The sequence below is a fragment of the Scardinius erythrophthalmus genome (genome assembly GCF_964197995.2).
Source record: "Scardinius erythrophthalmus genome assembly, chromosome: 8".
Lineage (NCBI taxonomy): Eukaryota > Metazoa > Chordata > Actinopteri > Cypriniformes > Leuciscidae > Scardinius > Scardinius erythrophthalmus.
The window spans coordinates 45,706,679-45,723,308 of NC_138228.1; positions in this window are offsets into that span (position 1 = coordinate 45,706,679).

Sequence of the window (16,630 nt, forward strand, 5' to 3'; positions counted from 1 at the left end):
AAATATGTGTTTAATACTACAAAATATGCCCGATGTTACAGTTACTGCACTTGCCGCCCAGAACAAAAGAGAACATCCCAATCGAGTGAAGGGATTGCTGAAACTGAAATGGAAGCACACATCTTACCTAATTCAGACTAAAACACATCTATTTAGCCTCACATACTGACTTTATTTGTAGTTCATACTGTTTTAATACCCTGTATTTTCTTTCTCATTTTTAGGAAAAGCACTTAATTACCATCGTTTATTTCTATACCAAATGTCATACACTTGCAATGAAGCTAAAAATATAAACAACTACATCATTATGTTGATATCCTGTATTTTTACAATAAAACTTACGACAAACATGTCTTCTAATATCCTCAGTTGTTGCGTATACCGAGCTGCATGGAACACATTTGTAAATTACTTTCCTTGAACCCATTGTGCGAGTTGACTTTAATACCGCGTGCTTTATATACATGTTGCTGCTGATTGGACTGCAGTTCTGACACACCCACCAAACAAGAGAAAATGTATCTCAAACCCCATTGCACACCGGTGCACGCCGTTTCCAGGAAACATGACGTTCAACCCGGAAACCGTAGCAAAACGTTGCGCACCGTTTTGAACTTGAACATGCCCCAGTACTACTAAGAGCCTGTAGTCAAAATCTAAATCGTAAAGTAAACTTTGTTGCAAGCAGAGAATCAGAACCACATACGTATTGTAAGTTTTATTAACTAAATCACAAGAATAACTAATCTAAACACACATACATACATGCATAGGTAAAATGGTGAGTGACAGAATGGAACCGGAAGCAGGAAATGGAACTATGGGAAAGATCCATTTAACTATGGAAAGAACCATCAGTTTATCATTTTCAGAGCATCTCATTAAATGTATACTTGCATAGCCATTACAGCGGAATAATTTTGATGGTTCCATGAGTCTCAATCGATTTCTTCGCCGTTGAATGAAGAAAAGTTGGTGAACTTGAGTGGTTTGTTTGACTCCTTGAGGCCACGCAGGCAACCAGGGCGTGAGGAAGTCGGAAGAGTTGATTGTTGCCCATTCACTGATGGTAAAGTTGCAGTTTTCTTCTGAGTTGGACTGAAGAAAATACAGTCTGACTCCTTTGGGAGAGTGTAGGTTGTGGTCACGGCCTGCCGCGGCCCACAGTCCCCACAGACATCAAACCGAAGAAGCAGCAGTAGAGAGCCAGAAGAAGAGAGAGTGGGTCACTGTGAATTTGTTTCTAATAAAGTCTGAGAAAGGCCCCACCTCTCCGGGTTTGCTTGACCAATGAGAAGGGTGGAATTTCCAAGCGGGAAAATTCTTCTGTGGTTGATTTATGAATCTTTGTTCTAAGCGTGTTCATTTGCATGTGCAGCTGGATTGGTTTCTGATGGAGAAACTAAGAAAGATTCTTGCAATAGTAATATGTTGCACAGCTATCGGCATATCATGTACACAATCATTTCGATCTTCAAAGTACCAATTTATAGAGACCAAACATGGTATAGGTGAGGTTACATTGACCGTTGGTTCCATCATAAAATACACAGTATCAAAAAAATAATACTAGAATAATTATTGTGATAGTTAAATAATTGTGTCTGATTTGTCTCAGTCGTTACACCGATAATTGTTTCTATTTGAAAGCCGATAACGATATATTGGCCAATAAATCTAAATCCAAATGTTTATAGAATTTTTAGAGCCAGATTACAAAAACCAAAGTCTCAACATTAAAAGCCATATCCCAAGCACACAATTATAATATTCTCATTATAATTTTATGTAGCCTATATGACAGACTTTGCGCTGCGCATGTTGCACTTACCAGTGTTTTCCTTTTAGAAAGTGATTCCAATCATATTTCAGCAAATTCACTGTTCATGGCGAACAGTGCGCATCTGAGGTGTTTTAGCTGAAGGAAATAATACAGTATTTATCGGCTTTAATATATCGGCCAAATTTTCTCATTGAGCTGATAACGATAACATTAAAAATGTATTGGCCGATACCGATATGGTGGCCGATATATCGTGCATCCCTAATATATATATATATAGTACTTGTAGTGATAAAAAAATAAAAAATCATAACAGGTTCATGCAAATCTACATTTTTTTATTTTTTTATTTCTCTTTTACATGAACCCATTAACACCGTATTAAACCCAGTATAAAAACCCTGTCTTGCAGCATAAGATACTTGTTTCAAAGTGCAGAAGTAATTTATAACTTGAGAGATTGTTTAAAAAACAGCATTAGATAGTCAGGACACTTACAGTAGGGAGTATATGAAGATATGATTGTGAACTACCTGAATCTGCCGCAGCTGAAGATGTTGGCTTGTTATTTTTAACTAACAGAAATCCTGAGGGGAGCCATTTTCCTTTGTTACTGGGACGAGGGGGAAATCAGTTTGGCATTAGCGCAAAAATAACATGATTACGAAGATATTAGTACGTAAACCATTTACATTACTTCCAGGAGGTGCTTTATTTTCTTACAGAACAGAAAGGGAATTATTATTGGGAAAAAACTAATTTAAGAACTCTGCTTCAAGGACTAACCAAGCAAATAAAGGAAGCATTTATGTAGTAGTTGAATCCCCTTCCCTCTCTCTTAATCTCTCTCTCTGGCTTTGGAAAAGGAGGGAACGGTTCCCTGAGGAGATGGAGTGGCCCGTCCCGAAGGCCTCCTGAGACTGATGCCCGATTCCCAGCTGTGCTGATTCACTCCCCAGGCTCTCGGCAAGGCCGTGACGGGGCGATTACTCTGGCACCTTCTCCTCGCGGCACAGAAGCACTCTGGCCCAGTGGGACGTCCATTAGTGCGAGTCACAGCATCATACTCGCTCTCGGTCTTGTTACCTCAGGTCCTAATTGCCATGCTGACAAACAGACAGTGAAGAGAGACAGGGAGAATAAAATGAGAGGATTTGCTCTTTGTCCTTCATTCTCTCTCTCCAGCCAACTGTTTGCATATAGCTTAGCTGGCAATATGTGCGTCTGTTCAGCCGAGGGCTGAGGGAGATATTTATAGTGACTCGTAATTGAAAGTGATGATCTTTTGTTCAAATGCGTGCGATCATATCAAAATTAATTATTCAAGACACCGCCCAGTCAATAAAAGAACAGATGATAACATTCAAAGGTGCAGTATACTTTTTTATTTATTTATATAGCATGAAAACAATTTTCCTTCAACCTGATGGGTCTTATGAGAAATCACACCTGTTTCTATGGCAGCACTTAATAGAGAGAGAAAAGTCCATGCTTTTTAAGCCAATCTGTACAATTAGCCGAACAGAAAAAGTCTGTTCCTGTGAATCATTTGGCTTTGCTGAGATCTCGTCTTTATAGAAAGGATGTGTGATTGAATAGAGGAAGTTAGCAAAACAGAACTTTTTTTCTCACCTCTCAAAAGATAGATAGATAGATAGATAGATAGATAGATAGATAGATAGATAGATAGATAGATAGATAGATAGATAGATAGATAGATAGATAGATAGATTGGTTGATAGATTGGTTGATAGATAGATAGATAGATAGATAGATAGATAGATAGATAGATAGATAGATAGATAGATAGATAGATAGATAGATAGATAGATAGATAGATAGATAGATAGATAGATAGATAGATAGATAGATAGATAGATAGATAGATAGATAGATAGATAGATAGATAGATAGATTGGTTGATAGATTGGTTGATAGATTGGTTGATAGATTGGTTGATAGATTGGTTGATAGATTTTTACAACGATGGTGTGAGATTATAATGTGTGAGGGAAAAAAGTGTGATTGTTGTCTACAAAAAATAAATATATTATAAATGTAATAATTGCTTTTTATACTGTTACTGAAGTCAAAGCATGTGTGTGTCTGTGTGTTTATGTATAATTATTATTTTTTTCTCACTATAAGTACTGTTTATATTTTTATAACATTTACTTAATACCTATTTTAAGTGGATGCATTAGCTTTAACAGCCCTAAAAATACATTTTGTAAAATCTTTTGTTTTTCCTCTCAAGTTTTTGTGCTCTTTTTGCGGCCACTGGACTTTAGTTTAAAAACTCCTGCCTTTGAAGTCAAACAAGTCACAATTAATGGTATTGCACTTTAAACAGTATGGATCGTTTTAAAGCGGCTTCGGTGTAATAAACAAGAAAATAATTAAAGTGCTAGCAAGTCCTAATGAGGTAAAATCAATGTGTTTATCATTCATGACACAAGTTCAGTTTCAGCTGTAAAGCAGCTTTATACAGAAGACAATAGTCTCATTATGCATCTTAATTTAGGTCGACGTGTGTTAGTATTGCAAAGTTAGTGTCTCATTTTCAGCTCATTTTAGTGTCAGTGCAGTCTTTAAAAACTGAAATTTTGCATATATTGTGCTGTATTCTAAACCAGATGTGGAGCATGATCATATATAAGATAAAGATAAAAAAGCATTTCAAAACCCTAAATTTGTGCGGTCTCATAGTTGGCGAAGGGTGTGTGCCCTGTCCGTCAGGCGGGGTGATTGATATCTGGCCTCGCTGGAACGGTAACACTCCATCACACCGCCTGTGACACTGCGCCGCTCATTCTTTCATCTATTATGGAGAGAGGAATTAGCTTTCCACACTCAAATCCACTGTTTTCCAGGGATTAACACGGCAGAGCCGGAGCGCTGAGATGGCATTGTACCTGATTCCAGCTGGATCAATTTCATATGTGTGTTCACGTAGGAAAAGCTTTGCTCACTTTAAAAAAAAAACTTCAGATGAAAACTCTTTCATTTTGTGAACTTTCAGTGGACCATCATAGCAAATGGAATTTACTTTCCACCCAAGGACAGGGAGGCAAAAACAAAACAGCAAAGAGAACTGCAGAAGATAAGGGGAAAATAAAATAAAATAATATATATGCTCTAAGCATTTATTGCTGTTAAACCCAATGGCATGTTTCTCCTGTCAGAATATAATCTTTGAAGATGGATGCCGGCAATGTTGTTTTCAGAGTTTCATAAAACATATTATGTGCGGTTTGTTTTTATTACTTTTGGAGTTTACAGTAAATAAGCTGACATAACTGCCACGCGTGACAGTTTCACCTCCAAGGTGAATAGAGATGCTCCCACAGATAGAGATAGAGTCTTTCATGAGCAAGGTCAAATCGCAAGAGCGTAGGAGAACGCGCACAGACGCTCTGGTTCTGTGTGTGAAAGAGAGCTATAAACGGAGGAGACTGCATGTATATAGGCTTGTGTTTGGGTAGAGAGCCGTATATTGAATTCACCAGACTATAAAGGTGTGTGTGTGTGTGTGTGTGTGTGTGTGTGTGTGTGTGTGTGACCTCTAAGAGGGTCGCCACTGTATTGATACAGTAACTGTTGGCACATTGATTAGCTGGCAAATGAAACAAATTACTTTCTGCATGCAACATCTGCAAAGAACCACAAAATGTGTGTTTTGCGGTGAAATATCTGGTGGAAATACACTACAAAAAACAACACTTAACATTTTTGTCTTGTTTTCCAATACAAATATCTAAAAGTGCTTGAAGATAAAGTTTAAGATACCGTTACTTTAAAATTATACTTAAAATAAGCTTTTTTAACTGAAAGGCTTTCAGTAATGTTGTCCCCTTTGTTTTATGTATAATGGATTATAAAGGTAATGTTTGTTATACTGCATTATACATTTTCATAAATAATTGTAACCACAGATAAAATGCTTTATAATATTTGCTGATTCCTTGTTACATCTGAAATTGGTTGTTTGTCATGTGTTTTAATGCACTATAATTTCTAAAGGTGGAACATTGATTAGATACGTTTTATAACTGTGGCTACAATTAATTAAATTTACTTCAATTACAATTTTTTTTTTCTTGTTTAAAGCATAAACTCACTTAATTTTTCAGACAACAATACTTTTTATATTAAGTCATTTTGTTTCTCAAGTAAATGTATCTAGATTTAATCATGTTTAAATATTTGTACTGGAAACCAAGACAAACATATTGAGTAAGAACATTCATTTTACACCGATACAACATGACCAAAATAACACTGTGGGATAAGGAAGACGGTTGTTTTGCCGTAAGTCACTCTAACTTGAAGTACGACCAGCCTAGCAACAATTCTTCCCAGAGAACATTCATCTGTTCTCCTGCTTAAAAATGTGATTTTGACCATCTGCGTCCTAACACATGCCAATGCCCATCAAACCTGTGATGCATTACATATGGAGCGGAGGGTTCGATCCTGCGCTCGCTTTCGCAAATTACGACGGATGAAGCAGAGTTATTTTTAGCTGCTATTTGTGTGAAGTTGCTAAAATATTGCCATCGTCTACAGTGAGTTACAAGCAAATAAGTCAATGAGAGAAGAGACAGACGGTGAGCCAGACAGAGCAGGCAGGAGTCTGTAACATTCACTCCAACAGTCAAGGTCAAACGCTGCCAAGATCTCTCCTTTATTCAATAAATCCACAGGTCTTTATTCAGTCATTTTTCACTAATAATTAGCCGCTCCACTGAGATGTTAACTCGAGAAACTTTGTGAACGACCAAATCATTGATTCAGAGAGTTGAATTTGTGAACCGGATGTGTCTGAGTAAGTGAGGCTGTGTTCGAAATCGCCTCCTATTCCCGACATTAGTCCACTAATATAGTTCACTTGAGGGAGTGAATGAAAACGAGTGTGTGAATTCGGACACTGAGCGCGTCGGAAGTTCTGCCGCTTTTGCATAGTTTGTGCTTTGTTTAATAATCATTTGAAACTTAGCAAACTGGCAGCTCCAGTAGTAAGATGAAAAGATAACTCTGTCATGGAAACTATGTATAAACCTTAATTAAACAATTGAATTAATTAAAAAGTAATTTATACCTGTATGATATTACGCTGTAGCCACATTGGACCAGCGGTTTGGAAAATGGATGGATGGATGATTCAGCTGAGGGCGCCATCTTCTGGTCAGACATGGGCCGTTTCTCAATATGCGTTCTTGTCTGTACTTGTGTTCATGTGGACTTGTGAAACGTCATCAGTCGCTGCCCAAGTACTGTCCCAATACACAAGTTTGCATTTTGGCAAGAACGGTTAAAAAGCCCGGAAGTGTTCTTGACACGCCCATTTTACCGAGGATGCATAGGTTGGTAACTTGTGTGAACTTGACGGCAGAAATATCCCAGCATTCATTTCGGCATTCGAGGAAGGAGAGGCAGGTCAATACAGTAAGTCGTTTTTCTACAATTTCGTACGCTATTTCATCACTAAATTCACTTCTGAGAACATTTGATGCGAGAAATCAACTGTGTAGATTTCAAATATTGGCATTTTTACGAAAATTGATGGTGAATTGAAAATGTGCTCAAAAGTTTTCGGAAGTGAGAATCTCCATAAGCGTTGCTTTATTACATTGTAGTGTACAGTTGTAGAGTAATCCCTTGAGCTGAGGGTAGGCTTGGACGATAAAGCCTGGCTGTTATCGTTAATAATTCTCGTTATGTTTGGGTACTGCAGACGGCGTCTGTGCGGGAGTATTATTGCGCAATACCAGAAAGAACACATCGTCTCAAACTGTCAGCAACGTTCTGTGTGCTCGTCACCTTGTGGGTTAATTTTTCCAAGAACAACTAGCAAGAGCGTTCTCCCCAAGAACACAAGTCCATTCTTTGCATTCTTGGTTTTGAGAAACACCCATGGAAATTAATTTGGCGCGTGACTCTCACAGTGCATTATGGGTATTCTCTAGCTGTCGAGCATACATCGGTTGTACACTCATTATTGCGTTGCATTGTGGGTCCGAGTGCTCTCGGTAACGTGCTCTATTTACACAGCCTGAGTAGAGATCCAACCCAAAACAACGATTTGTTCAGAAATGAAACTCCCTTACTTCATTAATGAACTACTCATTTAGCTGAATCATTTTGGCTTGTTCCTCATTCAAAGCTATTGCATGACTTCAGAAGATTTGAAATAAAGTGTCGTAAGAACCACTTTTATGGAGCATTTGCAATGTTTTTTTTTTTTTTTTTTTTTGGAAGCAGCTGTCACGTTCTTCAAAATATATCCATTTGTTTTACACATAGAAAGGTCATACAGGTTGGCATATGACAACCCAGGCTCATTAGATAGATACTCCTGTGATGACATGTCTGCAAATCGTTGCTTCTTGCACCTTTCACGTGAAATTTGCTGCTAAAAGTGCATTGAAAATGGCGCTTAAAGTGCATTTAGTTTTATTGTTATGAAATGAATCATTTCTGTGAATCTTGCAATGTTTTATTATGATGGTTGTTGTTCACATCGCGGCAGTTCAGAAAAGAAACATTCAGTAAATGGCGCTAAAAGGTTAATGCTCTACAGTGTTTGAAAATAACACACCACCTACATTAAACCCTATACCTGAGTGTTAGTGGTAACTAAAGCAAACATGAGATAAAAAAAAAAACCTTGGCTGAAGCAATTATGCCATTTCTCTGCTTCTACACGTCTTTGAGCTCTCAAAGGCTCATCGTTCTCATGACTCACACTGTGCTTCACATCGCATCTTCAGGCAGAAGGAAATGGTTAAAATATTCTGAATGATATTAATCCACAATACTTATGTATTGTGGATTAATATATGTGATATTAATTCACCCGGATACTGCAGTGAATTGTATGTATAGGTTTAGAAAACATAGAGGCATGGTTTTTCCAATGAGGCTGTGTTGATGCCAAAATGATGTTTTTTTGAGCGAACCGTCCCTTTAAATGTTAATACGTGTACCCGTGTGGCCTTGGGGATTAGCATAGAGACTGTAACCAGTTGTAATCATCGAACGTTGTCATGGATCCTAATGCACCTCAAATTAATCTTTAGCTTTTTTGCTAGATGCTAATGCAGTCTCTGATATGCAGTTTAGACTTAGATGCTTTTTAATCTGTGCAAGCCAAACCAGGATTGAACAAGGAAAATCAAATAAGCAGATGGCAATCTCCTGAAATTAGAGTATAGCTGCTTCTTCCAAGTACCAAATTATATCAGCAGCTTTACTTTACCAGTGTTAAGCAGGATGACAAGCTGTTCTTTTATGTCAGTAACATGTAATCCCTTGAAATGTATAATCTGTGCAAAAAACACCATAAAACTGATTAAGGTTTCATTTTAGTAAATGACTGTTGCTCTTAATTAATTGTGTTTAACAGCCCAATGAGGAATTAGTTTGATTTGTTTGTTATTCGGATGTCTTTTTCCACAAGGCACAAGGGAACGTGGATGTGTATGCAAATGTTTGGCACTTGTCAGAGGTGTGTGTGTGTGTGTGTGTGTGTGTGTGTTTTTGTGAGTGGGTGTTTACAGGACTGCTGTTGTTTTGTGCCCTTCTCTGTGTAAATGCCAGTCAATCCCAGCTGAGCAGGCATTAGTCTGTGTTGAGCGTGGACCGCAGAGGGAGAGGACGTCACGATACATGTCTGTTTTTAGGTGTTACGCACAGGTGGCTCTCGGCTAGGGGATTCGGCTAATTAAGCAACGACAACATGGATATGAATCCAAGCTTTCCTAAGAGATGCGTCAAAAAGCTGGAGCTTTCAATGAAACCCAAATTGTCTACACAGTTCCCAGGATTCCATTTTCTGTTATGCTCAGGGTCCCGTGACTCCACTATGGAATGAATGGAATGTCTGGCATGTCACATTTCTAGAATGTTCTGATGGGTTAGAGGTATTGTAATGATGATAACAGTGTGTTTGATACATGGTTGTAGTTATAATATTGGAGAATGCCAATAGAAGGCATTTCTGTTACAGGAGTGAAAAAAAAAAATGCATTGTTACATGACATGGATGGATGTCATCTAATTTTGTTCACAGTCACTCGAAATAATAGTCACAATTCTGAGATATAACAATACAATCACTTGAAATAAGTCACAATTCTTGTATATGACAAATGCAATCACTCGAAATAGTAGTCACAATTATGATATATAACAATGCAATCACTCAAAATAATAGTAACAATTCTGAGATATAACAATACAATCACTTGAAATAAGTCACAATTCTTGTATATGACAAATGCAATCACTCGAAATAGTCAGTCCTGAGATATGACAATGCAATGACTCAAAATAATAGTCTCAATTTTGAGATATAACAGTGCAATCACTCGAAATAATCACAACTCTGAGATAATCACAATTGTATGATATGAAGTAGCAATTATAAAATATAATACAAATATAACTTCATTTACTTCAACTTGTAAAATGTTTTATATGGAAAAAAAAATAAAATAAACAATTCTAAATAATAATAATGTCTCAATTCAATAAAATATCACTGATTTTGAGATATAAAGTCAAAATGACTAGAAATAAAGTTGCAGATACTTTAAGCATATACATGGCTGAATATATATATATATATATATATATATATATATATATATATATATATATATATATATATATATATATATATATATATATATATATATATATATATTCAGATGTGAGCTACTGTACAGTCACATTTTGACGTGATGCCACAAATAAATAAAGTCTTTATATTTGTTCTCTCTCTGAGGCATAAACGTGCTTCCATATATGCCTGCCTTGTAACTGAAAAACAGATCTTCAGAGACATATACAATCACACGATTAATCACAAAACACTCCATGTCTACAGAAATACAGAGATAAATATATTTACAGATGGTTCACCATGAATATAAACATGAATCCATTATTGTAATGACATGTAGCACATGACATCATCAATGGTGTCTAATCTGCCGGCACTGATAACACACCATCAGGACAGAATGTTATCACACCTCAAATGCTCATCCCAACAACTGACTCATGAAATGACATCATTCATAGCATTTATTATGCGACTATATAACACTTGAGGATGAGGATATGTGAGCACTGCATTGAGCTGTTTCTATTTCTGGCACACACGTACATGGCTGCTTTCTTCTGGCCTGAGAGAAGGTGATTTGCCTGAGCTGTTCCACCACATTGCCTTTGACCCTCCACGATTTCAGCATGCTGTTCTCTGCCCTCTTCTGACCTGTGCTGAGGATGCACACCTTCCTGTGAAATGGGAATCATCCAGTCTTTGAGGCTGCACAGAAAGCCACACAATCTTTCCAGCTAAAGAGGGTGTAGTGGGATTGTTTTGCGAGAACTTAAATATGGCTCCTTTTCCCTCAAAACAGCCAAGTTACAGTGTAAGTAACAGTTTTGTGATATGCACTCATGATGAAGAGACAGAACACAAAAAAAAGTACTATATAATATATATATATATACATTGCTGTGCCATTGTACAGGGTGGGCCATTTATATGGATACACCGTAATAACATGGGAATGGTTGGTGATATTAAAGTCCTGTTTGTGGCACATTAGTATATGTGAGGGGGCAAACTCCTCAAGATGGGTGGTGACCATGACATATACTAATGTGCCACAAACAGGACTTTAATATCACCAACATTCCCATGTTATTACGGTGTATCCATATAAATGGCCCACCCTGTATATTAAAATACAATGATATTACATCTGATACTGGGGGGGACGTTTTTTTCTCTCTTATCAGGTAAACTGAACATTTTCTTAATCTAAATGAACAGATTTTTATAGAACCAAATCAACCTGACCTCATTTACATATAATTTACTTTTTCATGCATGCATTTCCCTTTTAGCCAGAGTTACAGTGCATTCAATTTATTATATCAGTTTGTGTTTTGGAACTGGACATTTAGTTCCTTTTTGACAGGCACAATTTTACTTTCTACAGTGTTCCATCATGGTACCACCCAAAACCATTTTTTTAAGAAGAAAAAAAAAAAAAGTGAGATTTTGATGGGGGAAAAAGGTGACTGGTTTTCATTCCTCCACTCCAGAAACAGTGGACTCGATTAGGGCGCAGGACTGGATTAGAAAGCTAGGCCAGGGCAGGAGGGCATCGCAGAACACAGGATATTCAGGCAGACAAACTGGCAGGACTCTGGTGGCACATACCCAGCTGTGCCTGTGGTGGGACACGATAAACTGGGCAAATGTGCAGGCAGCCAGATGACCACATGGTTGAGTGGTGAGCTTAGAAGGATTACAGACAGGGAAAATGTTCAGAGCTTACAGGGCAGAGGAGATGTTGCTTGTTTGACATGCGGCAGGAATTACGCTCAGATTAGAGGTACAGCGTACAGCCAAAGTGAAGCTTTATGGAAATACAGCCAAAAGAATGGTTCATGGAAATAAAGAAAGGAAAAAAGAGGATTAGAGCGTGAATCCCTTTACTCAAGACTTCTTAGGCAACTTTAATTTTGTTTTCACATTCAAAGCAAATTAATGCGAGACTTTGGAATTGGTGAGTCCTTGCATTCATACACAGTAAAGTATTAGAATGTATCTGCGATAGCCAGGCTTTCTTGTCAAACATGTTTGACAAGTGGTTTTCACGGCAATACTAAAAACTGTCCTCTGAATGCGTACTAATGTCTAATTCTGCACCTCTTAACGCTCAAGTGCGACCTTTATGAAAATAGCAGTGCGTCACCGCTTGTCACGCACACACACACACACCGCCCATCTGCGTTAGAGATGTCACAGTCCTAACGCTGGAGAAATCTTAATGTTCCACTTTCATGCACGGGGCTCACCTCGGCTAATGGCTAAGCTGCCGTGACCGCTTTGCATTCTCTGTGCTAAGCTCAATTCGCCATCGCCTTTCTGGCTCTGACAGGAGAGAGCTTTTTTTTCACCTCTCCTGTATCTGCACACCATTCCAAAACGGGAGCATCCACATAAATACACGCGCTCGCAAACATGCACGCGCACAAATGGGCACGGGCACAGCCAAGCTGCCTTTGTTTCCCCAACCCAATTTGTTCCTGCCAATATCGGTCTGATGGATGGCTTTTCATTATCATGCCATGGCGACAGATTGAAAGATTTTCTTGCCGTTGCCACGTTTTTGTGTGTGCAGCAACATTTGCCCTGGATTTAATCAAAAGCAAGCAGACACGCACACATTCGTGCACCCCGCACTCTCACACAGTGATGGAATTGGCAAAAATTTGTGTGGATCAGAGGGAGACAGAGAACATGAAAAAGTGGAAGAGAGAAAGAGAGCTTGGGATGGGGAGGGCAAAGACCTTGAGCTCCAAGTGATGAGTTTTTCACATCAGAAACAAAACAGATCAAGTACAGGGGTCACCAAACATCACCATCATCCAGGGACAGTGCCTATTTTTGGTGGCCAATCTACCAAAAATATCAGTCTTTTATTGTGCATTCAAAACAGCTTGTAAAGTAAAATGTGATTCTGCAAGAGAGGTGACACAGGTTCTGCTTCAGTAATGTTTGATTTGACAAACAGAGGGTACTGCTCGTTGTTGCAGGTTCAAATAATTTTATCATTCGTCGTCTTTTACAAATTCTTGGGCTGTTATTGCCGTCAGTGGTTCAAGGTTTGCTAGCATGGCTCAATCAGTGTATTTCTTATTGTCATTCAAAAATAACTGTGTAATATCTAACCATTTTATAGTAGAATTGTTTTACAGTACATATTTTTAGACTTATTTTTTTCCTTTGATTGATTGAGAAATAGGAAGGTTAATGCATGGTATTACTGATTTCATTTAGTTGCATTAAACAGCAATTTGTTTATGATATCATAGTTTCAGCTTTAGTTTGAGTTGCTCTGAACAATCTTTACAGTTTTGTTAGTATGTCTTTGTACAGTTTGTGTATGATAAGGGTATGTTGATGGCTAAATGTGATTTCAAGAAGTAAGACAAGAAGTATTTTTTTCCCCTCAAACCGGTTAAGCGCAAATCATGTCATGCAGGCGATCTCATTGGTCAGCTCAGTTGCACAGAGTTGTCAATTTCTCGGGTGTGCTGTCAATGCTATACTCAGTTTAAGGTTAGGACGTAGGGGTTTGGCTTTGATTCAGTGTTGTGTAGGTGATCAGAACTGTGATTGACAAGACCGATGAAATATTTCTCTGTCACACTGATATATTAGTGCATCACGGTTTCCATTTATTCTGGTAAAAAGATCAAAATAGAATCATTTGAAATTTCCATTCCGTAATGACAGTAGATCTAAAATGTTCAAATCACATTTTCAAATCAAAAGCAACAAATATTGATACCATTTCACCAGTCATTTTATGATTTCTCCTCATCCTCCATGTTCAGCATCTCTGATTATCTGGCCTCATACGAGGAGCAAACAAATAATGAAAAGAGGATTAAAAGATTTCTTCATCACAAACTGCTCCCCAAAACACCTGCCTGTCATTCTTACTGCCACGGAAAGCTTTCAATTTATTTCCCTCTTGTTCAGGGACCGATTCACGCAGGCAGGGGGCGCAGGAGATGAAAGCGGCTCCCGTGAACACTCTCATTCCTGCAGGCCCATATCTCTCCAACATCTTCATGATGAAAATGTCAGAGCAACAAGTAAAAGTGGATGATATATGGTCTGAAGCTTAAAGTTGGTGGAGAATGCGGGCATTAACACTGGTTCACTTTAACATACACACACAAAAAAAAAAAAAAAAAAAAAAAAGAAATCACAGACTCCTCCACTCTCCAGCACTCATGGAGAGAGAATATGTGGCCCCAGGGTCCCAACAGTAATCTCACATTGCATGGTAACGATGGGGTGGGGGGGGATGATTCCCTCTTCCCTTCGGCGCTCGGAAGTCGGTACCCTTTGAGTCAGCTTGATTTCTTTTTCTCTCCACTGGTCGTGGGAGGAAGGACTCCTTTGTGTAAGCCCACACAGCCTTAAAGCTTTCGGATACATTTTATAATGTGCGTTTGAGTGTCTTCATGAGCTCGTACCAAAATGGGGCTACAATTTATCTATCTGGTGTAGGTTGTGTGGGTGTAGGTGCTTTGTGGAAACTGGGCCACAGTGATGACAGCACTCATATAGTGTATTAATAACGTTATCCAGTGCAAAAAGAGGGAGAATGAAAACAAGAGTAAATCAATTTTTTACGGTCCACAGAGAAAAGACTTAAACTCTGTATTCCTATCCACTAGCTTTCCCTGTTTTGTCTTCATCTCACAAGTGGGACAAAGATGAGTTCAGTTTTAAAAGTACTCATCACCATGATGCTCACATGACTTGCTTTGCTATGCTGATTTGGAATTCATATAAGTTGTACGTTTGAAGACGGCAGTGTAGGGAATAGAAATAAGCAAACTCTACTGAAAAATCAATCAATAGTCTTATCTCCTACTGTCCAAGAGAGAGATGAAATACTTCTCTATGTGTTACCTACATGTTTTGCAAGAGCTATTTCTCCACACACACAATGTATGGAAAAACTGAAAGAATTGAACTGTGTAATTTAATCTTGATGAATGAATTAATGTTTGATCAACTGTTTAAGGCGAGTCATGGCAGATGAAAACAATTTTTTTCTCATGCAGTGGTAAATTTTTGAACAATGCTGGAAAAGTGGGCAGAGCCCAGCGGAGACAGAGTCCCGAACCGAGGGCGGGGCTGAGTGGAGGGCGTGCACCTGAGACCCGCAGTGACGGATTGATTGACTCATAGGCGTAATTTATGGTGGCGGGTGTAACATGTCCCCACCTCTTTTTGCCAGGGTTGATTGTGTCCCCACCACTTTTGAAACATCTCGCGGCACGGATGTACCAATGCAAATAAATAAAACATCTCTAGTTAACTCTAGCAGGGCATTCATTTTGTTCGTTTGTTAAATAAGAGGCGATCTAGCGCTAAAATGTGTTGTTTTTGAAATCAAGTGATCAAAGTGCTCGGTGCCGCTGTGATCAGTGGTACGTACAGTGTTCTCTTGTGGCTCACGCATAGTCTTCACTGGGACTCGCGCTCTCTATTTGTTCCGGTGAAATCACAAAACAAACTGCACACAAACGTGTCCCTGCTTGATATACAACCACTGATAAACATTATCGGTTTTGATGAGAAAAAAAAAAAACGTCTTATACTTTGTGTGGATTGGAACCCAGAACCTCTGACACACTTGGCAAAAGTTCTGCCAATGGACATTATAGTACATATGTAGAACAGTTGGATCTATGTATTTATTTATGTGAAAATTATCCACAGTAACAACATCTATTAGATCTCATTAAATGACAAATTAAACACAATGTGCTAAAATCAATAATAAAAATCAATGTACTTAAATCAATTGCTGGACAACGTAATGTTATTGTACATACATCTGATTTATGATTTAGCATTGTATTAGCATCTCTTATTAATTCTTTGAGCCTGGCTCAAACTACAGTCTTAACTCCCGATGCCGACGATGCTAGCGAAGGGTGTGGTGAGCTTGTGCCAAGGGCGTGGGTAGCGATGCTAGCGAAGGGCGTGGTGAGCTCGTGCCAAGGGCGTGGGTAGCGATGCTAGCGAAGGGCGTGGTGAGCTCGTGCCAGGGGCGTGGGTAGCGATGCTGGCGAAGGGCGTGGTGAGCTCGTGCCAGGGGCTTGGGTAGTGATGCTAGCGAAGGGCGTGGTGAGCTCGTGCCAGGGGCGTGGGTAGCGATGCTGGCGAAGGGCGTGGTGAGCTCGTGCCAGGGGCTTGGGTAGCGATGCTGGCGAAGGGCGTGG